General features: G+C 36.9%; 1 long non-coding RNA gene across 2 annotated transcripts; it reads right to left on the bottom strand.

Annotated features, from left to right (window-relative positions):
• Positions 1-877: 877 nt before the first annotated feature.
• Positions 878-17,335, bottom strand: LOC307170939. Of its 2 annotated transcripts, none has more exons than XR_013823463.1 (6): positions 17,009-17,335; positions 14,116-14,202; positions 9,910-9,984; positions 6,313-6,491; positions 1,203-1,309; positions 878-1,114 (listed from the first exon to the last, which is right to left on the bottom strand). It is a non-coding gene; the product is annotated as an uncharacterized lncRNA (long non-coding RNA). The 2 variants fall into 2 exon arrangements; XR_013823464.1 differs by having other exon boundaries at positions 878-1,117.
• Positions 17,336-27,239: the final 9,904 nt, after the last annotated feature.

The raw sequence follows: 27,239 nt of genomic DNA on the forward strand, positions 1-27,239 counted from the left end.
ACTTTGAATAGTGCACTTCTACAATACTCTACCGTTACCTTAACAGCATAGCATACATATTTATTAAGGTAAGCACTGAAGCAGTTTGTTTGGTTGTCTGTTGCTTAACAACTTTCTGTTAGATTCTACCACCAGCTTGATTCATACTGAATATCTTTGGCACCGCAGTTTGGGCTAGCAAAGCAAACAGGTTTTCTAATTCAGGGTTAAAAGAGGTGCTAAACCCCTTGCAAAATTACAAGTGTGGAACGTTGCTTAATGCAGCATTTAAAATGGCCTTTACCTGGGGTTTAAAATTATGTTAACCCCAGGGTTAAGCGTTGTTAGTCTATGGCACCAAGGCTTAAGTGCTTCCTCTCGCATGTGGCGTTTAATGTATGTACTAATCATGTGTTTGCTGGCCGTATGAAAAACGACAGGTCTGATTTCTCACTCAGTAAACAAACTACAAGTCTCAGAGTGCTAAAATAAATCACGTCAAACTCAAACATGTTTGTCCACGTTGACATGTAATTATTAGTTTGTCTCTTGCTAGCATTTATCTTTGGAGACTTAATCTTCTCTTGCTTTTTAACTAAAAGCCATCAATATATTTCCTTGCGTAAATCTTTCTTCCTGATGCAATTATCGGATGGGTGGCAGGTAACCAGGGCAGTAAAGAGAAATTATGCCACTCTAAATGACGTTGTTATTAGATTCGACATCCAAAAGAATATTAAATTGTGTTAGCAGAGCTTCAAAGATGTGGGATAACTCATATAAACTGCTCTGTGCCCCTGAGTAGGAGAGAGAAATGGTAATGAAATATAAAAAGTCAGATGTACTGCATTACAATTCATACCTTTTTAATCCATGATACTGGTTAAAGTGCCCTTTGACTCACTTGGCAGCACTTACTCATTAAATCCCACATCAATGGGCATAAATCATCTTGCCAATCGCAATAAAAAGCCTCTGCCTAAAACACCTTCTAGTTCCTGTCCAAACAGCAAGTTCTCATCGGGCCAGTTATCTTCAGAAAACATGTCACAGGCTCTTAAAGTCATCCGGCGTCTTCACTTTGACAAGGGCGGCGAGTCGTTTCCTGTCAAATCTCGAGCTCAGGGTCACTGACCTGCTGAAAGCCATATTTTTCTGTCACAGTTTCATGATTTTAGCACTTTGGTCAGGGGAATACGGAGTATTTTGAACTAAACGTTTACCTCAAAAGACTTCTGTTGCATGATGCATGAATCCTTGATGTGTCATGGGCGAACGATGTTGTATGTTGTTGAATTGATGGTGATCTATGGGGGACAACTTCAGTTGACTGTAGGAAAAAAGAAAACTGTCATTTGCTATCTTATAGCGGAGTCAAAATATCAAACAAATTACATAGACCTTCTTCACTACCACACTGAATAACGATCATTGGTAACACTTTATTTTGATGGTCCCTTTTGAACGTGCTGTTGACTATAAGTAACTATGTAACTATATGTCAACTAACTTTCATTGGAGTATAAGTAGACTGTCTGCTTAATATCTGCAAACACTTTATTGTGATGGCCCTCCAACAGACACTCTACTGACTATAAGTAATTTTGCAACTACATGTCAACTTAATCTAACCCTAACCCTACCAGTCTATTAATACTTAACTAACACTCTAATGAGAGTAATTAGTAGACATGTAGGTGCAACGTTACTTATAGTCAACAGAATGTGTTAAAGGGACCATCAAAATAAAGTGAAACCCGATCATTCCCTCCATATATCATAGTATCTGTCCAGGTGACTTCTTTCATACCTTGAACATCTTCCAAGAAGCATTGCGAGCAATTGAACATTTCAGTTCAGTTTCTGATCATATTTTCCTGCAGAGCTGTTCTGATTAGATCCTCTGTTTTTTTTCAGAAATAGTGTACACTTTGAGCAATAAGATGCATAGAATGTCAGGCTGAAAAACATCTTAAAGCAAACTGTTTTCAAGGAGACAAGAAAATATGTCCTTGATGTACCTTTTATATTACATATACCACGGTCTGTATATATCTAGATTTATTGAACATAAAACTGTCTAAAGGTAAGAAAATATAATAGCAGTAGTCTTGAAGTAGGTCTCAATAGCGAGGCTAGAAATCTCCAGTTGTTGGGGGCTTGGTGAAACAGAGTGAATCTCTATTCAATGCTATCGTATGGCTTCAGAACACTTGAAATATAGGATACACGGTCATACGGAAAACATTTATTATAGTTTATGGTGTTTTTGTGTATTTTTTTAAGTTTTAAAATTTCAATTGTCATTCATTGTAACTGCATGGAAAATAGCAACCAACACTGTCTTCATAAATTCACCTTCTACGGAGAAAAGAAAGTCAAATGGGTTTTGAAATGACATGAGCGTGAGTAAATGATCACAGATTATATTTTTTATAACAAAAGATGGAGTATTTGCAGACAGCCCACAAACAACTCAATTTTTTTTAATTTATCCTACCAAAATCTGCTTAGTTGTTTGTAGTCTCAACAGCAATAAACAAACCAGATTTTTACTAACTCAATCCAAACCTCCATGTCAAATCAGATCAATATCGCCATCCACAAAACGCAGTCGGCTACAGTTGTGTCCGGATTTATTCATTTCTACTCACGTTGCATTCATTATGTACTGAACGAGCAAATGAACAACGGTCTCGACACATATATTCATGAATATGTAAATAGTAGCCTACAATAATGCTCTGATGTCTGATGCACCTCATGGTTGCATTATCACAGCCAGATAACAGCTCAATAACAGCTAATGTGATGCTTAAAATGATAGTTCACCCAAAAATGACAATTCTGATATCCTATCCTCTTATTTCGTTCTAAACTTCTGTGGAAAACAAATGAAGATATTTTGAAATATCTAACATTAGGGACCGAATTTTGTGTTCCACCTAAAAAAAGTAAGTCATATTGGTCTGGAACAACATAATGGTGAGTAAAATGATGAAATAATTTTCAATTTTCATGTGATCATGGGATACGGCGGTTCACTCACAGGCCTGTAACACAGCAATGTTCTCCAGACTCATGTAGGCGGCTCTGTTTGACGACTCAACACACTACCCTGATAAAACATAGGTTACCATGGTAACTTGCAGACTCCACTCGCTGCCAAAGCAGAATTACAGCTGAAGAGGAACAACACAAGGTTGAAAAACTAAAGAAAGATTAAAAAAAGGATACAAGCATGTAAACGTACATGTATATGGAATATGCAGTGGAACTTAATTTGACAGGGACCGTGTTGTAGATGTAGTAGGAGTGATGTTTCGATTTAAAAATATCTTTTACATGTGCGCATCTGTCAAGCTCAGGCTACAGAAAGACACATAGATGAGCTCATCCTTTGCTCTGCTGGCTGTTACTCATTCGACATGGAACAAGACATCTAAAAGTATTTTTTTGGTCTCTGTGCATGAATAACTTTGAGCTGTACCCTGACAGAAAAATGACATGTTGATTCAGTGTAAATAAGTGTGGGTGAACAGACATTTGGATAATGTTAAGCCATAACATATGAATTAGAGACGCTGAGACTTACATTTATTTATAGATACACACATGTGTGCGATTTAAATGTGCATGTTTTTCCTTTGTTGATATGCAAAATACAAGAAAAAAAACGGCCTACCCTGCTAATTTCAGACCATGCTTATACAACCTTGTAATTTATACCTGAATGCAAAAATATGTATAACTGGTTCACGTAATAGCTCACACACGTGCTATCTGTCCATTTCATAGGTAAGTGATTGTATTCCAGGTTTTATTCAATTTCCACAAAATCGAGCTAATGGAAAGGGCATTCACTGCTGAAGTGGTTCATGGTAAATTATTTAAATCTAAAGAACATTACGCCGGTAACCTCTGATCCTAGATCGGTCCATCTCCACATCTGTACCTCTTTACTCTTTTAGACAGGTGCACATTACAAAACAATCGAGTTTTAATGAGCTCCTGGTGTTTATACAGGCCCATCTCTGCCCAAGGCTTGCGTTCATTCATTTTAAATGAGCTGCCTAGAGAGATAACACATTAATATTCATACAATGACTATTTTCTCAAGCACGAAATGGTATTATAGTACTCTTAAGAACATTAAAAGAATGTCAAAGGTAAACATGTACAGTATGATGTATTACATCTAAAAGGCAGTCAATTAGAATAATGGTTTAAACTCCCCATCCCAGACTGATTAAATGTTCTTTTAATACCCCCCTTTATGGTGTCTAAGTCACATCAGGTATGAATAATAATGATAATAATTATAAAACATAGGTTAAGTATAGAGAATCATTCAATAGAATGACTGACTCAATGTGTATCAAATTAATAAGTTATTCAGAAACATCTATCTATCTATCTATCTATCTATCTATCTATCTATCTATCTATCTATCTATCTATCTATCTATCTATCTATCTATCTATCTATCTATCTATCTATCTATCTATCTATCTATCTATCTATCTATCTATCTAACTTTTTACTGTTTCAACAAACTTTGCTTTTCTAGTTAAGGACAGCCATATGAATTTACTTGAATTTCAATTCATTTTAATTTAATTACAATCAAATTGCAATACTGCACCCTATTTGCTACCTCAATTCAAAACTAGAAATTGAATTTATTTTAAGACACTCTTAATTTAATTTTGAATGGCGCACAACCCAGATAAATATTCTATCTATTAAAATGCTTCGTATAACAAGTGATAATAATCATGTTGGTTGCATTCATGCAGTTTAATATTTAGTAGTTGTGTTGTGTTTACAGTCACAAGTTCAAGTACTGTTGAGTCTCATGGATAAACATCTCCGAAAGAAAAGACACTTTGGCTTTCTAGTGTTAACATGTCTTAGCCTACGCAGCTTTTAGAAAGCTTCAAAAGCTTCTATCCCGGTTAATTAATGTATTTTTGAGCTAGTGCATGCCTTATACATTTCTGCTTACAGACATAGATGTTTGAAGCCAACCTGAGGAGTTTCCATAGACTTGATCAAGATCAGTGGCGGCTCGTCAGGGGAGGCAAGGGAGGAACAGCCCACTAAAAATTGAGGTAAAAATGGGAGAAGGATGATTTAATGTTAATACAATTCCCAGTCATTCATTTTATGTCTCAGAATGTGTATTTCTTGTTTGTAATTTCACCACTGTAAGTGTAACCACCGCAAGCCTCTTCCCCGAATGTGCCGAACCTGCGAAACGTGAGTCTGAGGGGATAGAGAAGAGGAGGGAGAGGCAAATCCATAGCCGGAGACTTGTGCCTCCATTGGTAAAAAGAATTTGCCAATCACCATCGAGTATTTCACTTTAAGCGATTAGGAATGTTGAGAAATGTACGAGGACATGTCAGGAGGCTTGCCTCCCTTGTAATATCAACCAATCATCGAAGAGACGTAAATGTCGTGATGTTAGTTTGAACTGCTACCGCTGATGTAACTATGGAGAGATATTGAATATTTGATCGGAAACACATTTACTAAACTACCATTCAAACAACAAATTAAAAATGAAGGAGGACCCCGTGCCAAAGTTGGATATAGGCTACAGCAACCAGCTTCGCTAAACGGCCGAACAAGCTCTTTTAACACGGACATTTAAAAGGACAGAAGGATGGATTTTTGCTCTAAGTGATAGGCTAGGACTAGGTGAGTGAACTTATATTATATTGTCTTGATGTGTGTGTCGCTTTCTATAAATATTCTGTCTATAAGTGACCAAAAAAGCAATTTTTTTGGATAAGAAAGGTTGGAATATATAGGGAACATTCATCTTATGCCTGAAATTAAGCTTTAAGACACTCCAAAACACAAAATTTGTCAAATATTTACTCACCCTCGTGTTGTTCAAAACCCACAATATATTTTTCAGAGGCGGACAGGTTTAAAGAATATTCACTTATTCTTTTCATACAACAGTAATTCATATTGACCATCTCTGTCAAACTGTTGAAATGTAGTGCATTCGTCATCTGTTACTTTTTGGAGCTTGACAGAGATGGTCACTATCAGTTGGAAAGGATGAGGGTGAGTAAATAGTGACAGAAAATTTAAGTTAACTGGTAAACTTAAAGATGCATTTCACAACCTTTCGAACATACCTGGTGAACTGCCTGACAAAAGCTTTTATACTTGGTTGCAATTATAATCCGATAAACATTCATTTCATTTTCAAATGCTATACATTCCATCAGTTTGCAATGATTAGACGATGATTAATTGGGTCATTAACAACTTTATCATTCCCCCTAGTGATCCGAGGAATAAAAACGTACTGTGTCAAAACCAATCCAGAATGGTTGAATCCATTTCCCGTCCTTCCCCAGCGTGTTTCACAATTAACACTCTCTGGATCGCGGCTTCGAGAGATTGGAAGAACATTGATGGATTGCTTTTGTGTGTGGAATTAATAACGCCACCCAATCTGGGCAGTGTCATTATGGCCGGGCTCTTCCTAACAGGGGAGAGACAAAGTAAACACATTTAATATTCATCATTTCCCTTCAGAGTAAATGAAGTGGAAAAGGAACAAAAACTTACGCTTGACTATTATTTACATTTATTTGGATTAGGTAGAACATATTTATTTCATCTTTTCTTCTCTTTCTCTCTGACTCCACATCATGAGGTTGGGTGGTAGGGCCAACGCGGAGGTGTATTTTCAGGTGGTGCCATATGAGGACGCCATTAATCGAAGGCAAGATTCGGGAACTGATGATGAATTGTAATTTCCATCTCTCCCTAGATTTTAGAGAGGGCTACTTTTCAAAATTATTTGAAGTGCTTCTCATGATTCATTGCTATTTTATCCACTTATCACAACACTTGAATTTAAATGAAGAGACATTATTAAATTATTTAATCACACTGTATGCACTATTATGTTTTTAGGCACTTGTGCAATATGTTATTGTTTGAAAAGGTTAATGTCAGGTAATAGAGAGAGCCCATGATATCAAAATTGGAGTTTTGTGGCTTTTACTTCATGCACTGTAAACCCAAACAGTGAAATTAACCACATGAAATGCATTTATTACACGCAAATATTATTGAAAGTTCATTGTACTTAAAATAAAAAAGTGAACTTAATAACTGATTATATTAAGCCAAAGTTAAATTGAATGAGTGCAGCAGAGTTCTAATTCCCAGCATGCTTTGCGTCAGACTGCATAAGGGAAATAAATAATCAAATTGAGTGTTATTTTGTGGGGGTTTGCACAATATTAATATAGGGAGAGATGTGTTAGTGTGTAATCTTCTGTTATTTTGGGATTTATAGGGTTTCTGTAATGTTTCAGTTATGCAGTGGTTTGTAAACAGTAGGGTCTGTGGTTGCGGATGATTACATTTTAAAATGTAAAAATTAAAAACGAATTGAAGCAAAAGTAATTAGATAAAACTAAATCCATAAAATGATTGCATGACGGAAACCCCTAAAAGGTTCTATATGAAACCTTTTCTCCTAATGTAGTGAAAAACGTGTAAACTTTCCAGCATAAGAAACTGATTTTAAATTGATCAGTTAACTATTTCATTTTTTAAAGCAATCATTTCAATTACACAATTTTACTGCCATTTAAGTGCCAGAGTCTTTTAGCGGTACTGTAAATTAATAGCACAGTATATTACAACACCTTACTATATGTGCTTAACCCACAGTCCTTGGCAGAAATTGATACGTTAAACCTCCAAACCAATTTACATTATGTCCATATAGATAGTCCACACTTTTTTAGTTTTAGATAGTTAAATTTTTTTAATTGATAAGTAGGCTCACACTAATAGCCAGGGTCCAAAAGAAACAGTCAAGCACCAAAAGCAGCTAAAAATGTTTTTTTTTTTTTTTCTTTCTCCACAGACTTCCATGTGGCAACACATATGTGGACCGTTCCCCCCATTAAGTCACCAAAATGGCAGTAATATAAAAAGAAAAAAAGCAATTACATACAATTTAATGGCCGATACGAAATACGTATATGCCTTGGACTCTGTTTCCAGCCGTCTGAAGTGACTCAATAAGAGACACAAAAGATACAAGCAAACAAGTGCTGGTATCTACTACACTTCACACAGTAGACATGATGAGATGAGTGTATTAAATGAACAGGGATTATAGGATTATCTCAAGTTTGCATGGAAAGATATAATACATGAGTTTGAAGATGCTAGACTAATGTTAAGCTCAGCAGGGACAAAGACCTGAGTACACACACCAAAAATCTACAAACTACAGTCTACAAACAACATGACAAACAGAAAATAACTACAAAAGGTCAAGGTAATGCAAGAGAGGATTCTGTGGAAAAAGTATAGTGAGAAAAATATAAGAGAGAGAAAATGAAGGCTTTTAACTGCTATACAGCTGGATTTATATCAGATTCGTCTGGGTACTTCAGAGGCTCTAGCTGGGTTCCATTCGCCTGTGTTCATCCTCATAAAAACAGAGATATATATCAGAACAACTTTACCACCCAGCAACTGACCATGGGGAGATACAAAGTCACGTGAAAGTAATAGACCTCATCAGTGCTGAAGTCATCCATCACTCACCAGACTCTAATCAAAAACCACACTGACTCCCTGAGTAATACATGGGCCGCACAGCTGGGTTTTAATAACTGGGAAGTAAAATAATAATTTACAGTTAATGTCGCAGTGTGCATCTTAATCTGTGCTGAGATTTAATCATGGTTCTAGGACGCTTGGAGTGCAGAGATCAAACATATAAAGATAAAGCTGGACCCAGCATCACATTACAATGAAGCCACAAGTGTTTGCTGTACAACATAACAGAAGTACTCTGACAGCGAACAAGCAATTAAACTAAGACGCTTCCCGTCTCTGAAGACTTGCTGTCTGCTTTTAAAATTAAAGAGCTACACAGATATTATTGTCAAACTATCTTATTAAAATAATGTTACAGTATTATGTTTTTCAGCATACTGAAATGCTTTTGAGCACCAGTCAAGTCTGGACACACTTGACTGAATTTATGTTTCTTATGATCTTAAAATAAAAAATAAAACTTTAAATACTTAATTCATTTTGTATAAAATAAATTCTGTATTTGTATATTTATTTATATATTTAAGAAGTACTTTTATTTGCATTACTTCAGAGTTTTATTATTAGAATCTTGGCTTTGGCAAAATAGAACAAAAATGGAAAGATTCAAGAGAGGAAGATAAGGGGTCATATGAGGAGAGAGAGCAATTAAAAAGCTTGGAGGAAGACCAAAGAGGCGAGTTTCAACCATCAGAGACGCTGACAGATCTGACTCTGAGTAGGTAATTCTAATTTTGATTAGGGCCAATCTGACTCACTGAATCCAAATCATGTTCACTAAGAAACCCTCTGTGTATATAATGTACATGTATAGCTCCTCTTAAATAAGACACTTTTAAATTCAGTTTATTAGATTATGCTGGAATAAATTACTTGAGAGTGTTTATATCTATTGCCTTAAGGCTCCATCAAAGATCTCCAATTGGACAACTACACCTATGCTTTGAGGTAATTGTGTATCAAAGCAGGATTTCCCCAAATTTATGAGATTATGATATAAATGTCAAAGCTAAATGTATATGTAAATGTATCATCTAAAAAATATATATATAATTAAAAATTCAAGTCAACCATTCACTCAAATTGTCATGCCAATAATATAATTTGTAATGAAAAGGTAGCACAAAATTAGAAAAATGCCCGGATAAGGTATTATACTTCTCAGACGTTTCAATCCCACCATAGTGAAAATGAAACAAATATCAAAATATCAGGGTGATTCAAATATTCAAACTTTTTTTCACCCTATGTCCCATATTACTGTTCTTTTTGCTGCAGAAACCAGGAGCCATGTGCAGTTTGCTGACCTTTAAATTGTCAAAAAGCTGACATCCGTCTTTGATGAATCAGAAGTGTTCTTGAAGGGCAGCATTGAAAAGACTCTGCAAATGACACAAGTGAAATGATGTAAGTGACATGCAAAGATATGATCCTGCCATCAAAAAGGACAGAAATATCCCCCAGGAAGACACTGGAGGAGTAAGGACCATGACCATGATGATAATCATTGATATTCAGAAGGGGACGGAGGGTGATGGTATTTGAGAATCGTTCAGGCGTCAGGCCATTCACCTCTAATGTCAGAGACGATTACACGCTAATTGAAGCAATCTAGCCCTGCTACTAATCACTGTTAAAGGAACCTCCCTTTCATCGCCTTGTTCTCCCGACGAGTCTATACAAGAGGTGCCTTTCACACTAAATCACAGAGACGCCAGTGGGAATGTACAATATATACACTGAGGTACGTGACCTTTCTCAAGGACATCATGTTTAACATCCCCTTTAAATGTATACATATGTGAATTTTATGATGAGACAGAGACATTTAAGACTGTAGTGAGTGCATGATGGCACATGACCACAGCTCAGACATGATGCATTTAATTTAGGGCAATCCATGGCTGTAAAGCTTAGTCACTGTTCATGACAGCCAAAGGAAAATGACCCTTTTTGCTTATAAAATGCAACTAGACAACATAAAAAGAAAATTGACAGAAAATTAGTTTAGGTTAGATTGCTTCATCCTTTGTGCTGTAGAAAGGGCAACTTTAATCACTGACTGCTCAGGAAAACCTCTTTGCAGATATTTTTATTGCCAATATCTGAGCGTTGTGACTGTCAAAAGACTCTCGGTTGAACCCACACAGGCAATATGCAGACAACACTTCATTGTTTCAGCTGGAAGAGTTTGTCAAATGAGACAGCTTTTATGAAAGATCAGTTACTTCGACAGAGCACTTACTGTATGCGCTCTTTATACCTCAGTGAGAACTTTATATCCTAATGTCACATTTTAATGTTCAGAGAATATCAAAACCCCATTGTGGAGTCGCTCTGTGATGATCTACAAGTTTTTGGATTGTGCACATTTCACTTAATGCACTGTTTTATGTGCCAATCAATTGTTTATGCTGTAAGAGCACAGCTCTGCTTTATGATTTAGCTGGATGTGCTATCACACGAGTCATTTTTTTACTTGCTGATCAAAGCTTACGAACATTATGGTGCCTTCCTGCATATGTATATTACACAGAGGAAATGCATAAATAAAATGTTTGTCACGACATAAATATATAAAATGAAGAAGTGGAGAGCCTCCAGTAGTTTATATGACTTTTTCCTGTAATGGTTTAGAGATGCTTCCTCCCAGAGAGACACACAGAGAATGTGAGTCTATTTTACAGGACTACAGACAGAGTGCTGGAGAAAGGGGTCATTGTCAAGGTTGACCGTTCACTTCAACCTCAACTCGCTCTGTTATTATGAGTCCTCAGAGTAAGAACCGCTTTGATGACAGCATACACAGAGAGGTTAACAGAATATTACAGGCACATCAACATACTTTAACTTTAACATACGCTCAGATCTTTAATGTGCACACATCTAAAACTGGTACACGCACAGCAGGGTCAGAAATTAAACTGGGCTTGAGAAAGAAATGCTCTAGGTATTTAAAAACTAGGAAGAGTAGTGGATTACTCTGGTTTTTAGAGCCTTCAGATGTTAGATGGCAGATAAAAATACATCAGCACTTTCCTAAACATCTGTTTATAATTATCCACTGCAAAATGTTCCTGTCCCTGTGCAATGGCAACATATTTTTATGGTTAATTGATCTAAAAGGTAATCAGATTTTAGACAAAAGACCTGCATATGATTTTCAGTTGGTCACACTTTAGATTAGGGTCCAATTCTCACTACTAACTAACTAACTGTTAACTATGACTTTTGCCTCAATAACTCCTAATTACAGCTTATTATTAGTTAGTAAGGTAGTTGTTAAGTGTAGGTATTGGGTAGGATTAGGGGTGTAGAATAAGGCATTAATATGTGCTTTATAAGCACTAATAAATAGCCAATATCCCAGTAATATGCATATTAATAAGCAACTAGTTAATAGTGAGAATTGGACCCTAAACTGAAGTGTTACCTTCAGTTTTATTGAACATGATTAAATCAACAGAATATGTGTTCAGCCATATTTAAATGAGACATTTCTGCATCCTGCTTTGTCAGCTCTGCAGTCATGAGCAGTTGCCCCTAACAACAGGTTTAAGAGCATTTGGGGTTTTTTCTCACCTCCCTATATCCCCCAACCTAGAGAAGAGAAGAGAAGAGAAGAGAAGAGAAGAGAAGAGAAGAGAAGAGAAGAGAAGAGAAGAGAAGAGAAGAGAAGAGAAGAGAAGAGAAGTATAGCATGCCTGTTACCATGGAGATGCTTGCGCAGTGATGCAGTATGCAGCACAAGGAATGGCACATTTGTTTCCAGGAAACTTTCAAATGGATCTGGATCACACTCTTGAGTTCGCAGTGGACACATTATCCTGTAATGAATAATGTACCTCCTCCCACACCTGTGCTGAAGTCAATGTGCCCATCACTCCATCTGTTCTACATTAGATTAGAAATAAGATACTAAATAAAACTTTCATGAAAGATTTTGAGAGTGGCAGCTAAAGTAGCAGCAGTTACATTGACATAATATCACTGCTTTTAATGCATTATCTCTTTATCAATAAACGTAGAAGATAGAGTGGCATCAAAGGAGAAAAGAGGTTTGGAATTAATGGAATTATGACATTCTTTCTTCTGTAGAACACACAAAAAATATGTTTTGAAGAACATTGGGCTCCAAACAGTATCGGACTCTGTTGACTTTCATTGCAAAAGAGATACAGGTTAGGAATGTTAGTAAATGATGACAGAATTTTCATTTTTGAAATAAAATTACTCATGTCATTCCAAATCTTTAGAACACAAAAGAAGATTTTTTTTTTAATGAAATCTGAGAGATTTACATTTATGCATTTGGCAGACGCTTTTATACAAAGCAATTTACATTGCATTTCAAGGTACACATTTTACATTCTTATCAGTTCTTGCTTTCACTGGGAATCAAACCCATAACCTTGGCATTGCAAGCACCAATGCTCTACTGTTTGAGCTACAGGAAAGCTGTTTTCTGAGTTTTCTTTCCCTCCATCGAAAGTCTATTCACCCAAAACTCTGATGCTTCAATTTGAATGGAGACGTTTATTAATGGAGCCAAGTATTCTGAAGAGTCCTCTGATTAATTAACTGCTAAAAGAATATCAAAAAGTAAAAAAAAACCAAAAAGAATATCAAAGTGCAGTAGCTAAATGGTAAAACTATATGCGCTACCTACCAGTGTGTTTTTAATTACAACAATACATAACAATTTTAACATACAATAACATTATAATTTAGCGTAAGTATCCATATATCGACAAAAAACAACAAAAGAGATCGACTGGGCACTTTAGCTGATAGCGCATCAAAATTATGAGTTTAAACATGTTATCCCAGCATCATCCCATCTGGTACTCTCACCATGTGAAAGACAAAGCGCGCACGCCATTAGTATGCACAGAGGTCACAGCAATTTACACTTCAAATACATCTGCCATGCACAAAGATGAATTTCACTAGGAAGCCTGAGGAAAGCCTAGTCAATTAAGTTTTCAATTTCATTTGACAGTTTTACAATCCACGGCAAAAAAGGATTTTTTGGGAAGCATTAGTTGTGTTGGAAACAAGCACTTTGCTCAGAAAAAGTTGTTCAGTCAGACAGACACAGATAAACTTAAAACCTGACATCTGTGCAACAATATCAGGCATAGTTAATTTTATAGAGGACTGTAACTTGCCAATTACTGGATTAAATGATTTTGTTCAATTGTCAAACAGAAATATCTCCGACTAAGAACTAAACATCATCAAAAAGTCTATTTTACATTTTAATTCACTGGCATTAGCTACTCAACCTCAAATCTATATTTCCTCTGCTAATCAAAAATGTACATTTATGATAATATTCATCAGCAAAGACAAGCTGCTGAACTTTCCCATATTGAAATGAGCTTTTATGTTATATAATAGTGTGTATCTTAGCGACGGGAGTTTCTTAACCTATGCAATTAGCCTCCTAGGAATATGTATGTGTGTGTTATGTATATGCCTCTGTGCGGCTGTTTGCTTTTAGTACTTACTGAACAGATGACATCCCTGAGGACACTTTCCTTTGGGAAAGTGAGGTTAATTTCTCCAGCTTCCCTGATCTGGAGTCTGGAAAGGCCCTTGGGATTTAGAATATCAGAAAAGACAAAGAAGAACAATTTAATGAGACTCAAGCACATAATTAAGTACAAAACACATTCTCTGCCCCTCTTTTTTCCCCTACCTCTTCTCAATCATAATCCTGTTATAAGGCTGGTCATTTTATTATCATTATTTTTTTTATGATTGTATATGTTCAATATCTGTGACATTTCACAGCCAGTTTCTATTCATTTTCTTAATTATCCCTAAAGGGACCCCCCTTCCTTTTCCAAATGATAACACTGCATTTAATTAGTGTGGCTATATTCGCCCAAAGCACCAGTATTCTAATTATCTTGTATAGTTTACACATCCTATGCCTATATCAGTCTTGCCAACTGCTTTAATTATTTGTACGCTACAGTAAGTGTGCGGTACACATAGCACATTATCTGCAGGTCAAAAGTTCGCTGTTGGCTCAGTACAGTCTGTTCAGCTAATCACGTACGCTGCAATAAAGACGAAGACATACTTCAAGAGACCATCATGGGAAGTCAGGCAAAAGGAGGAGGGTAAACAGATAGTACGTATTGCTTGCGTATGGCGGGTTAGTGAATTATCTGAACTAACAATTTAGAATCGAAGCTAAAGGGCAGACAATGCTGCTGTTCAAATCTCTAGAGACTAATGAACTGGTAACCTCGGAGCTAGAGATTAAGAAAACTGGTTCAGAGCCCTGCTGTAGTGTTCCTAAATAATACACTTTTCTTAAAGTACTTGCTCGAGGGGGTGGTAATACATGTTGACCCCAATTTCCTAGTCCCTTGGCACCTGAGAGCAAAGGAAATAAAAGAAAACCCCTTGGAATCCTGAACCATTTATCCCAGTTGTCACGGAGGAGATCGGTTTCCGTGGGTTACCAAAGGCCTTTTAGCATTGGTGGGATATTCAGGGAAAATGTTTACTTTTGACAAGCTCATACTTGCACAATGATGTTGAATTAATTTTCTGTGCAGACGTACTAAAATTCAATGAATGATTAAAGAACCCGTCAGCTCAAAAAGAATTCCAAATGTGCATTTGAAGTGTGCATCTCCTCACATAACCTTCAGACAAAACATAAGTTCTCAGATCCTGTTAACAACCACGGTTTACTAGAAAACCATAGCCACCTTCAACCTTTCTTTTCCTCTGGGTGCATGCTCTGAAACAGACTAGAAAATCACAATCCTCAAAGAGGAGACCTTATGCCTTTGTTGCTCCTGTGTATATGTGAGTATCATACTGTCTGTGTGAAAATAATCTTCCTTGTAGGAACTGAGAACTCTGTCAGGTGGCTGAGGACATGGGTTGTGCTTCTATTGAACAGAGGTTCTCAACTGGTGGGTCAAAACCCAAAAATGGGCAGGTCTGTTCTGTCATGAGAAGCAGGCAAATTTGCTAAATGCTATATATATAAAACTGTGCATAGTTATGATAGCAAAATAAATAAGCTTATCGACTTTATAGAAAACATTTCCCATATCCTTTGTTATTAATAATTCATCATCATAAATGTATCCTTCATTTTTGTGCAGGGAAGTATTGGCTGACAAGAGCGTGAAATGACATTTAAAAACCAAACATTTTTGCATATTTTTGGGCCTATTTAATGTTTGAAAACTCTTGTACTGTGCTGGGTTGTCACTTGAAGTCTAATTTAAAAGTTCTGTAACAAAACCAGGTGAGATCCACTAAAATACATTAACTAAACATCCTAGGCTTTCTGTTATATCAAGCTGTTTATCTGTTAATTGTAAATTGGTTCTGGCGTTCCAACAAAAAAAGAAACGTTTTTTATGACCTCAGCCCTACTCATTTCAATAGAGCCGTCTGTTATGGTTCACATGCCCATGTTAATTTCATTAAGCTGACTTCTAGACCGGAACAACTCACTGTTTCAGCCTTGAACTTCGATGCCTGGATGTTTTTCACTGGATGTGTGCCACAAGAAGTCATCAAAGGGATGCGGAGCAGAACTTTGGCAAACCATTTTGGATTGCGTTTGATCCATGTATATGTTAAACGGAGAGCGCTATCTAACAATTCCTTGCTGAGAAACTCGGTCGGACATCTGTCTGCTTCTGGACAGCTCCCCTTTCATCACGCCGAGAGGATACCCCAGGGAGCGTTCACAGAGGAGAGGCTTGCCAGTTTCCCAAGTGGCGCCACTGAATGCACGATTAACCAAGCTAGGTATATGCTGTCCTCTTTACACAACGCACATCAAAGTCCACCAAAAGTTCACTCTGTCCTCCATGTCCTCCACATTTATATCACATAACTGATTATATTTGATCATATTTTAGGGGATGTTGAATGATCTAATTAAATACTTGAAGCTCAGGATTGTTGCTGTTAATAAGTCTCATTAGATAGTCCTAAAAACTGATCAGGAAATCTCACTCCACCGGGCATTGCTAATGTCCTATCTTAAAGTTTTGGGAGTCACAGACACACACAGACACACAGACACAGAACACATTAGACAGAGGGAAATCCTAAAAATTGTTTTTTTTTAATAAAGATGTTGATACTTTCTGCTATCCCATATTAATGCATAGAGAAGTAAACTATTTGCACCATTTTTTTTATGATGACATAGCAACATGCACTTTATACATTTATTTTAGTCGCATTAAAACAAGAATCTGTCAAAAAATGTCACACAAGTTCTTTAGTCTTGCAAATATGTTGTGCAATTGGACTAACAGGCCTAGACAACACCACTGTAGCTTTAATGCATGTTCATACAGTCAAATGTATTTAAAAAAAGCCACAACAAGAACTTAAAGAATACTGTACCATTTCTTCTGATCAGTGGTGTCCAAATGTCTACCCGTGTTTGAACCAGCAAAGCAAGTCTCCAAAGCCCTGAATGCTGACGACAATTTAGCGGGCCCAAAACAAACAGACACCTCACTCTCCTAGGACACACAGCAGAGGGTCCCAGCTGGAGAAGATTGCCTGTGTCAGGGTCAAAATCAGAGTCAGACAGAAAGAGAAAACATCCAGCTGAGATGGGAGAGCCTGCACTGTTTGGGGTGCAAGGCGAACAAGCAGGGCTCTCATTGCACACCTCCCTCTGTCTGAAAGATTTGCCACATGGAAGGCTGTGATCAGAATGGTTGAAGCCACAACAGAAGTTCAAACCGTGCCCTGTCAGGGGGTTTTGAGCAAATATTAAAACTATGGAAAATATTTTCTTCAAAATCACAGGTGATGCAGGCAATGATCAGAATCCTGATGTAAAGCAGTTATCCTACACATTAATGCTAAATAATTCTTACATACTGATGCATTGAAATTATTGTAATTATGTACACAAAATAAGCATTAAAATAGTTCATCCATGAACTGAACAACATGAAAATGCTGTAGGCCTAATAATGAACCAATTCTCAACATAATAAAGCTGTTCTAACAAAAATGTCTTACGTGAAATACAAAATGTGATGTTAGGCAGAATCTTATGCAACTTTAACATCCAATAGTGGCTTGGAATCACATGAGAATCAATATGACCGTGACGAGAAATCTCGGCACGTCCATAGATGTGCATCTATGGGCACGTCGATAAGCGCCATTTTTTAAATTGAACACGCAAAGGATATTCATTTCATGAGTTTCAGTCTGTTCCTGAAATATCGTATGACTTTAGACAACTTGGAATGTTGCTCACTGGATAATGGATAACATTTATACTTTTACGACGACCTAATGCGGCAGAGAAACAGGCATCTTTGGAACTGATCTGCAAAGTACTACATAAGGTCGACTATTTTAAAGTCCCCCTTTAGTCAATAACTTTATCCCTTAAAACTCATATTTGATCATCAAAATGACATATTTAAACGTTTGCTGTGAAAATAATGTCTTCATGCCGTAAATTAGCTGGAATGTAACTCTACACTCTTGTTTCATTTAGTATGGGGAATTAGTTTTCCATGCCACTGAGTCTAAAAAATTTAACAACACCACTTAACAGTACGTAGCTAACCATTGTATATCGACATTTATTAATTCAAAATCACCTACATGCATTATAGCTGCATATTTATACTCTAGAATGCTTTGACGCTCTAGCGCATGATCCCTAAGGGAACGTCCACCAATTGTTTCAAGTTGTTAAAACGTATAATTTGTATTAATTAAAATTACTTTTAGCATTCAAAAACAGACATGTTCCAAATCCAAAGCTTGATTGTATTGGTACTAGACTGACTTATTACAGCTGATCCCCCCCCCCCCCCCCCCCCAATACCTCCCTTCATTACAGTAAACAATTATTATTTTTAGGAAAGTTCTGTAATATAATAAAAGTTTTTTTTTTTTTTTAGCATGTTTCAAAGGTTGTAGTTCCTATTAACCAGACTGACTTACAACAGGTGAAATTGTGCAAATAGCTCCCTATATGCACAGTACACAATTTGTTTTTTTATAAAAACATTAGGCCTACTTTTTTCATGTCCCAAAGCTTGTGATAGGTTCCAAGTGACCAGACTGACTTATTACAGGTGAAATTGTGCCAATACCTTCCTGTAATTCTGCAATTCACCAAATGGTTTGTATTTTTATTTATCAAATTATATTATAAATTATACGTTTTAACCACTTGGTGGAATTGCCAGACGTTCCCTTCTCCAGTATAAATACACAGCTATAATTCATGTAGGTGATTTTGAAGTATATTTTATGTCGATATACAATGGTTGCATACTGTAAAAACTAATCGTGGTATTGATAAATTAAGACTGCCGACTCAGAACAATGGCAAGGAAAACTTTACCACGCTCCAGGAGCCCTCTAGTGGTCGGGAGCATTTCCGTTGTGTTTTGGCTTTATTTCGTTGTGTAGTACATTTTCCGTTGTGTTGTACATTTTCCGTTGTGTTGTGGCTTATTTCCGTTGTGTTGTACATTTTCCGTTGTGTTGTGGATTCATTTCGTTGTGTTGTGGCTTAATTTCATTGTGTTGTGAACTTATGTTTGCTTTTTAAATTTCGTTGTGTTGTGCACTACTGGGCCACCGTAGTTTCCCACTTCCTGCCTCCACTCAGTCACACAAGCTCAGAATAGCTGATCCACTTGGTCAACTTTACTGTAGTATAAATTCAGTTTAATTCAGTCATATAAGCTTAAACCAGAAATTTATTCAGAAGAAGTGCAAGAGTGAATTATACAGGGTCGTCTATAAAACAACGGCGATTTTTTTGGTTCTTTGGTTCACTGCAGTTTTAAGGACAAAAATACTTAGCAATGGTAGGACTAATATTAACAACATTAAAAACTTGATTTTCACCACAGGGGGACTTTTTTCTATGGGGTTACCTGGTTAACTCTATGGAAAATCTGCCTGAAATTCTGCCTGACATATTTTGTGTTTCACGTAAGGCAGAAAATCATGCTGGGTTGGAACAACATGAAGGTGAGTAAAAATGATATATTGTATATTTAAAAAAATATTTTCAGCAGCAGAATTCCTGGTGAAAAACTACATTACCCAGCATGATTATGCAGATAAATCTCCACCAATCAGAGAATCGAAAGAAGCAAACCATGCCAGAAGAACTCTTTAGTGCCCACCCACTCCCATGAAGCACTGCACATGATGTAGAGTCAAATTATCTGCTCTGTTAACTTATTTGTATGCATAATATGCACATTTTGCAATCAATGCATAATATATTGTTTCTCTCTATATATAATCAACATATTTTCATTCAGTAGTTTAATATTTCATATAATTTGATAATGTAATTTGCACTGCTTTATGTGAATGTAGTTCTTTCCCTCATAAAAAATCATCAATACACATTTTGTAATATTGTGATCCACTTTGTAACTGGTTGGTTTGATTCATCACTCATTAAAATCCATATGGGAAAATGAATGGCAAAAATACTTCTGGAACCAAAGCTGCTGAGAAAAAGTAGATGGGCAATGTTTCATTCTAATAGTTACTTCCTTAACAAAGTAACCAAGGGAGACATGACATGTTTGTGTGCAGAAATGTCATGAACAAACCAGTGTGTGGCATGCATAAATAAAGGTTAATTTTCAAGAGGTATTTTTGAATCCAGAACATACAGTCATTATCTGTGCATTGAACTTCTTGTACCTAACATTAGCCACACTTATCCACAGAAAAATCCACTTCTGCATAAAAACCTTGCACTCTAAATGCTAATTAGTCTGGAAAATCTGTATTGTTGTGTGTATATGAATGTGTAGGCTCTGTCTCTGCATGTGTACTGTATGTTCTTTCAGCTCAAACTTAGAGACCCCGCTGAGTCTTAGCTGTGTATTGTTCCTGCCACAAAATATAACCGTTCCCACGCAGGAAGGTTAGGTAATGCCTCTGAAACAGCTGCCACATCTAGAATGTGTGCAAGGCCACCAACACTGATGTTTAATTAGTTTTTACCAATAACTATGTGATGCATCAAACATTCTTTCAAGGTTAAAGCAGCTTAAATTGGGAGCAACTCTCTTAAGTAGATAAACGCTACAGTGCTCGCAGGTAATAAGCCTCAATTGCAAATGATCTGTGTACAAAACAAATCAAAATCTGTTTTGGGTCCTGTGTTTGACTTAAAACGTCTCTTGTTAGTCATGCTATGTTTTCTTTTAATCACAGCGGTGTAGTTACAGAACATCTGCCGCAAAGGTGTGAACGTGTCCTTTGAGAAGTAAACCATTTGATGGATTCATAATTTGGTTTGGAAATTCAGTTGTCATTCACTCTGTGACTCATAGTATACCATACTTGTACAACGCTGTTTTGCGAGCAGGTGCTACTTGCTAAAACACATCTGCTGTATTTGTTCTGGAAGCTTGTGCATCTCTTATTATCTCCTTTATTACCCATGACACGAGTCCCAACACACAGGTAAACACTAGCCTTCCTGTGACACGTTACTTATTTCGCCCGAATGCTGCGACAACATCAAAGTAAAGCTGCTTTTGTTTGCTCTTTTCATCCCTGTTTTGCCTGCCCAGATGCACAGGAGGCAGTCTGTCTCCTAGACTCAATGCACACAAGTTATTATCCCCCCCTTATCGCAGAGCTTTGCCTCTCTCTGCTGTGCAGGAAGTGGTTTGCTCTCGACTTGCACCCGCACGGTGCTGGAATCACTTAACCCGTCCCGCGTTGGAAGACCCGGGACCACCGCCGGCCTCGAGTGCTGATGGGAAGGAACTATGTGAGATGCATTCGTTTATATATTTATTTAGTTTGAGATTTCACAGGGGCCATTTTTAATTCATGACTCCCTGCCCAATCCTTTCTAACACACACACACACACACACACACACACACACACACACACACACACACACACACACACACACACACACACACACACACACACACACACACACACACACACACACACACACACACGGCAGCATTTTTAGAAGTCCTGGTTGAAGAAAATAAAATTAGTTTACTAGTAATTTCTAGACTTAATTTGTCACAATAAGGATACTTTGTTACTCTGTGCAGCCTTTTAGCACTAAATATTTAAATCACAGCCTCATATAATTGTAGTTAATCTGCAGATTTAAAATAAACTCAATCTTTGGTGCATTTTAACATGCCTTACATTTCTTTTCTTTTTTTTCTGATGAAAAATGATCACCCAATGAAAGCCTCTGAAGAGTCGTAGACGGGGAGCTTACGCACTCCTAAAATGCTCCTTTGTGGAAATGCATTTTCATGTAAATATGTTTAGAGTTGCTCTGAATTAATTTATAAGATGATGATGATGCCAGGAGTTTGTCTGCTTTTCCTGCTTTGCATACACATAAAACCCCTTATAAATATTCACTTGATAAGACCAGTTGTTTTCAAACCATGGTTTGCGGAACGATTTCATAAAATGAGCATTATGAAAACATATTTCATTCAGAGTATTATTGTATTCAAATGAATATTTGTTTTATTTGTAATGTGATTACAAAAATAAAACTAAAATTTTAGTCTGAAAGATTTGAACACAGATTTGAAATAGGTATAACATTCTCAATAATTGACAAAATATTCTGTTTGCCTTTAAAGTATGTGAGCTTGAATTTCTGTAGGCAAGCTTATAGAGTAGTTTGTTTTTGACTCTGATTCAGCACTCAGTTTCAAGCACAGACAGCAGTTCAAACGTTTTAAACAGATGGTAGCATATTTAAAAGAAGAAATTATTGTTTACTGAATATTATTTTGTTTAAATTTGGTTGCTATATTTGAATATATATAATTATATATAATATATATAATTTTCTCTTTCTCTCTCTCTCTCTCTCTCTCTCAAAATAACGTCTTTAAATTGGATTACAAAATGTCTAAATGTGTGTTTTTAGATGTGTGTTTTTAGTGGTACTTGGGTGCTTTGATTGGATCGAAGTTAATGCTTGGGTGTTTGAGAACCACCTGTTCAAGTGGAATCATGTGGTTCATGTGGCCCTAAAACCCCACCAAATCTGGCTATGCATGTCACTCATTCTGAGATCCTACATGTCTTTAATAAATGTGTTCTGAGGGCAATGGCCTAGTTTTGAGGAAAATATTTATTCCCTCAGACAGAAGATCTCATTACGGCTTGATTAGGAATGAAACCTATCCCTTAGAGGATGTTCTGAGGATTTCTGCAGTCTCCCGCTCTTTAAAAACAGTTTTTATCTGACCTTCAGAGAGTTGAAAGAGAATGGCACTCATCCATGCTGGGAGAAATGGCTTGTGAGAGGGGGAGAGCGGATTCAGTCTTTCAAAATGTGTGTGTTAGCATCTCTCTCACTCTCTCCCTGTCTCTCTCTCTCTCTCTGTATAATGAAGCTCCTTCCATCTCCTCTGTGAGAGATAAATGAAACCTGTCTGTGCATGTGGGCATCTGCTATCCTCTCAAGTGCATAGGCTCCCATCCAGTGAACTCTGACTGAAATTAAAATGTATGAGAGAAGTTTTAATAAGGGGAGAGGTAATTTGAAAAGTCTTTGGAAGTGTTCGGAAATTTATCAATAAGAGCCAGCTAGGATTTCATGCATGGAAGCTTTTGTTGTAATTGCCTGTACCTCTCTGATAGAGGTTTGACTTCGGTAACAAAAAAACACAACAGTTTTAAATCCGAGCAACTTCTGTCTTCCGCCACATGCTAAACAACCAAATCATTGTACAATATATTCATCTATATTCTGTTATCAGGACATCTTCATTTCTCAGTCCTTCTGATTTGCAGAACCTTTCTGCAAAATTTAGTTCCGACATGCTCATACAGTTTCTGTATTTTTTTTTAATGACCCCCATGGTTCAGGTGTGCTTTATGGTGTGGTTCAGCTTTAGCAATGTGTTTTTATAATTGCTAGAAATATTTGATTAAATTAAATGTTGCATTTTCTTGTTCTCTAAAATGATCATTTTATTTTTGTTAAAAAATTCTGTCAACTGGCCTGAAACTCTTTCACACTGGCTCTAGACCGTAGTGGGTTATTCTTATTGTTGAGTCCTGATGTCGGAACGAGAGATTGGGGAGAGAGAGTGTTGGAGTTGCGGTTGATGGAAAAACAATGGCTGTCCACATCCTCTTCATTAGAGGCCTTGGTGCTGTAGGTCATAGGTTTTCACAGCAGGCTTGTAGAGTTGCGAATATTGTGCTGAAATGGTCCGCACAATGTTTCTGTGGTGGTTTGTTTCATTTCATATCCTGCACTCAGGCGTGTGCTGCTGGTCGAGGGATTTCTGAAGAAAAAGAATCTCCCCTCCTGCCAACGGCCCTGTGTGAGTTGGTGGAATTTTTGATGTGTCTCTTCGGCCGTGATCATCGAGGTGCCTTTGGGAGAAGACGAAATAGAAAACCCGACCTGAGAAAAACAGACATGCTACTAGCTCATCTCAGGCAATTTCAGAGCAGCTAAGAAGCAAGATGGGTTATTCATAGGACCAGACTCTTTAGGGCTCTGAGCACGCGGGAGAGTGTTTATTCACCCCAGCATGAGAGGCTTTCAACAGGCTTTCCATTTCGCTCGCCCTGCATCTTTCACTCTGTCTGGCTCGAACGCAGCCATGCTGTCGCCGTTTACCTTCTATATTGAGATCTGTCCTGCATTAATTGTGAAAAATGTTGATGTTGTTTTTATGCTGCCAAATGACTAGGAACCTTAGAGCCATTAGCCGTGGCGTGGCAGACTTACAGTAGTACAGCTCCTATTACTCTGTCTTCGTTCTTGTCCCTCTCTGTGTCTTTGAAGTCATCGATGGACACTTTGACTTTAATCAGTGTTGTATGGCGCACTGGCATTACTCGCATTCCCCACCACGTAAAAGGCCTCTCACGAATGAGGCATCACATTACAGTCTGGATTTCAATATTTCATCTGTTGTTCCCACTTCAGAGTCCATTTTCCAGCTAAAAATGTTGCGCTGGATGTAAGCAAAGGTCTCCTCTAAATGTCACAGCACCTTTGTTTAAGACTCTTTTCACCAGCGACTCAGCTAGCCAATTACAGTGTGCCTGTGGTTTGGTTTATTTCTGTCACCTTCCTACTCTCATGTTGCTACCTGGACAGGCTGGAAGACCACGTGCATTTCCAGGGCTCAACCACGGCGCCCTATGAAATCCGTTTCTCCCAAATTCTGTCTTCTGTTTTAATGGTCTAATAAAATTTTTATAATAAAAAAGAAATTAAATTCATACAACTTTTTAATTAAAATGTTAACAATAATAGTGCTCTATGGAATGTTTATTATTATTATTTTTATTATTATTTTTCTAGAAATTGTGTTTTCTGTTCTAATTTTTCTGGATTCTGTGTTTTATTATTTAATACAAATTATTATCAAAAACGGTGTTAATCAAGTAAATGTATAAATATTTAACAATTTAATTAATCTTTTAAAATGTAATAATTCCTTTATTTTTTTGCCATACAAAGTGCTGCACATTTTGCTATTATTATTATTATTATTATTGCTATTATATACTTTGAGACATACATTCTACTGTACAATAGTAATATATAATTATATTCATAAATGATACAGTCACAAACGTTTATTTTGGTGGATTGCAGTGAAGACATTTGAGCTTATGTGTGTATCTGATGATATTCTTAAACACCACTGAGTGGTTTCAGGTCTGAGATTGGCTCTGTCACTATACTGGTGTCCCTCAGGGTTCAGTTTTAGGCCCCTTACTTTTTAGCATTTATATATTTCCTCTTGGATTGCTCTTAAGATCACTTGGGCTTAATTATCACTTTTATGCAGATGATACTAGATTTATATTCACTCTAAGCCTGGTCAAAACGTGTATGTTTCTTTTCTCTCACATTGTATTTCTGAGATAAAAATATGGATGACCCCAAACTTTTTGTGTCTTAATAGTGATAAGACAGTGGTCTTGCTTATTGGCTCTCCTCATCAGCTTCGTAAAGCTGGTTCACTAACGTTAAACATTGATGGCTCTGTTTTGGAGTTCCAAACTAAATAAAATGATTTAGGGGTTATATTTGATTCAATTTTGTCTTTTGACCCACATGTGCAATTTACTGTTAAGAATTCCTTTTTTTTTTTATCTCCGAAATATTGCTAGACTTCACCCTATGCTATCCTTTCCTGTGACTGAAAGGCTTATCAATACTTTTGCTTTTTTTCCCCCGCATTGACTACTGCACTGTTTGCTGGGGTTCCTAAAACTCACTCGACAAATTGCAATGTGTACAAAATTCTGCTGCTAGGATCCTGTCTGGAGTCAAAAGAAATGAACACATTTCTCCAATTCTGAAGTCCTTGTACTGGCTCCCGGTCAGGTTCTGCGTTGATTTTAAAATCCTTATGCTCACATATAAGGCACTGCATGGTCTGGCCCCTCAGTATCTGTCTGCGCTCTTAACTGTATATATTCCTAAGCGTCATTTGCACTCCTCTCAAGCTGGTCTTCTGGCTGTTCCACAGACACTTTTGCGATCTGTAGGGGACAGGGCTTTCTCATCCTATGCTCCAAGACTCTGGAAAGCACTTCCTTCTCATTTTAAAGATGCACAAAATCTAAGCATTTTTAAATGCAACCTAAAAACCCAATTTTAGGTAAGCTTTTTCCTAATGTTTTTTTTTATTATTATTTTGTATTCCAGTGTGTTATTTAGTTTTTTTTTTTGTACGCTTTGTACTATTTCTGTGTATTTTGTACTTTTTTTTTAATTATTATTTATTTTTCTCTTTGTATTTTTATTTTGTAAAGTGCATTGAGAAGCTGCTTTAAAGGCGCTATATAAAATAAAGTTTATTATTAAATGAAACACTGAATGCTCTCAGAGCAGATCTGGAGATGTAGAGCATGTAGAGTGTCCTTATATAGTGAGACGGCAGACAATGAAAACACCACGAGCCCAAAGGTCCAAATTCCGAAGCCAGGATGAGCGTTTTGTTCCAGTTGATGGAATAGAACAGCAATGTGTCACGGATTTAGTCACAACATCAGTGCCAGTCACTACAGCTCCACCCACTCGTCCAATCTCACCCAAACAATAACCTGCGGCACCTGTTCACGCTCATTACTAACTCCGTTAAATGCTCACCCATCTCCACACATCCTTTGTCTGGTCTCATCACTCACTACCATGTGTTTGGACTTACCTGACTGCTTACCATCTTTTGAATAATTACCTTCTTCAGTCCTCATCATCTTCCTCGCTTCACCAGGCTTCGGACTTGCATTGAAGTATTCTCTGCCTGTAAAAGACAAATACAGTACACTTCATTTAGCTTAGTGGTAGTGGCATCATTTACCAGCTAAGTATTTTTCCTGACACAGTGCTACATGTTTTTTACATTCATTGATTTTGTGCTTGTGTTTTTATGCCTTGCGAACCTAAACGTTTGTTTTTTATGTATTCAACATCATTGTTGATTTGTCACCATAATGTTATTTAGCTTGCTAAATAACATGATCAGTGCAATAAAACAGATGAATAATACTGAATGGACCTTATAGGGATGTTGTGATAGGCATCACACAGAGGTAGACATGGATAAACTGAGAGTCAGTTG

The sequence above is a fragment of the Squalius cephalus genome (genome assembly GCF_949319135.1).
Source record: "Squalius cephalus genome assembly, chromosome: 14".
Taxonomy (NCBI): domain Eukaryota; kingdom Metazoa; phylum Chordata; class Actinopteri; order Cypriniformes; family Leuciscidae; genus Squalius; species Squalius cephalus.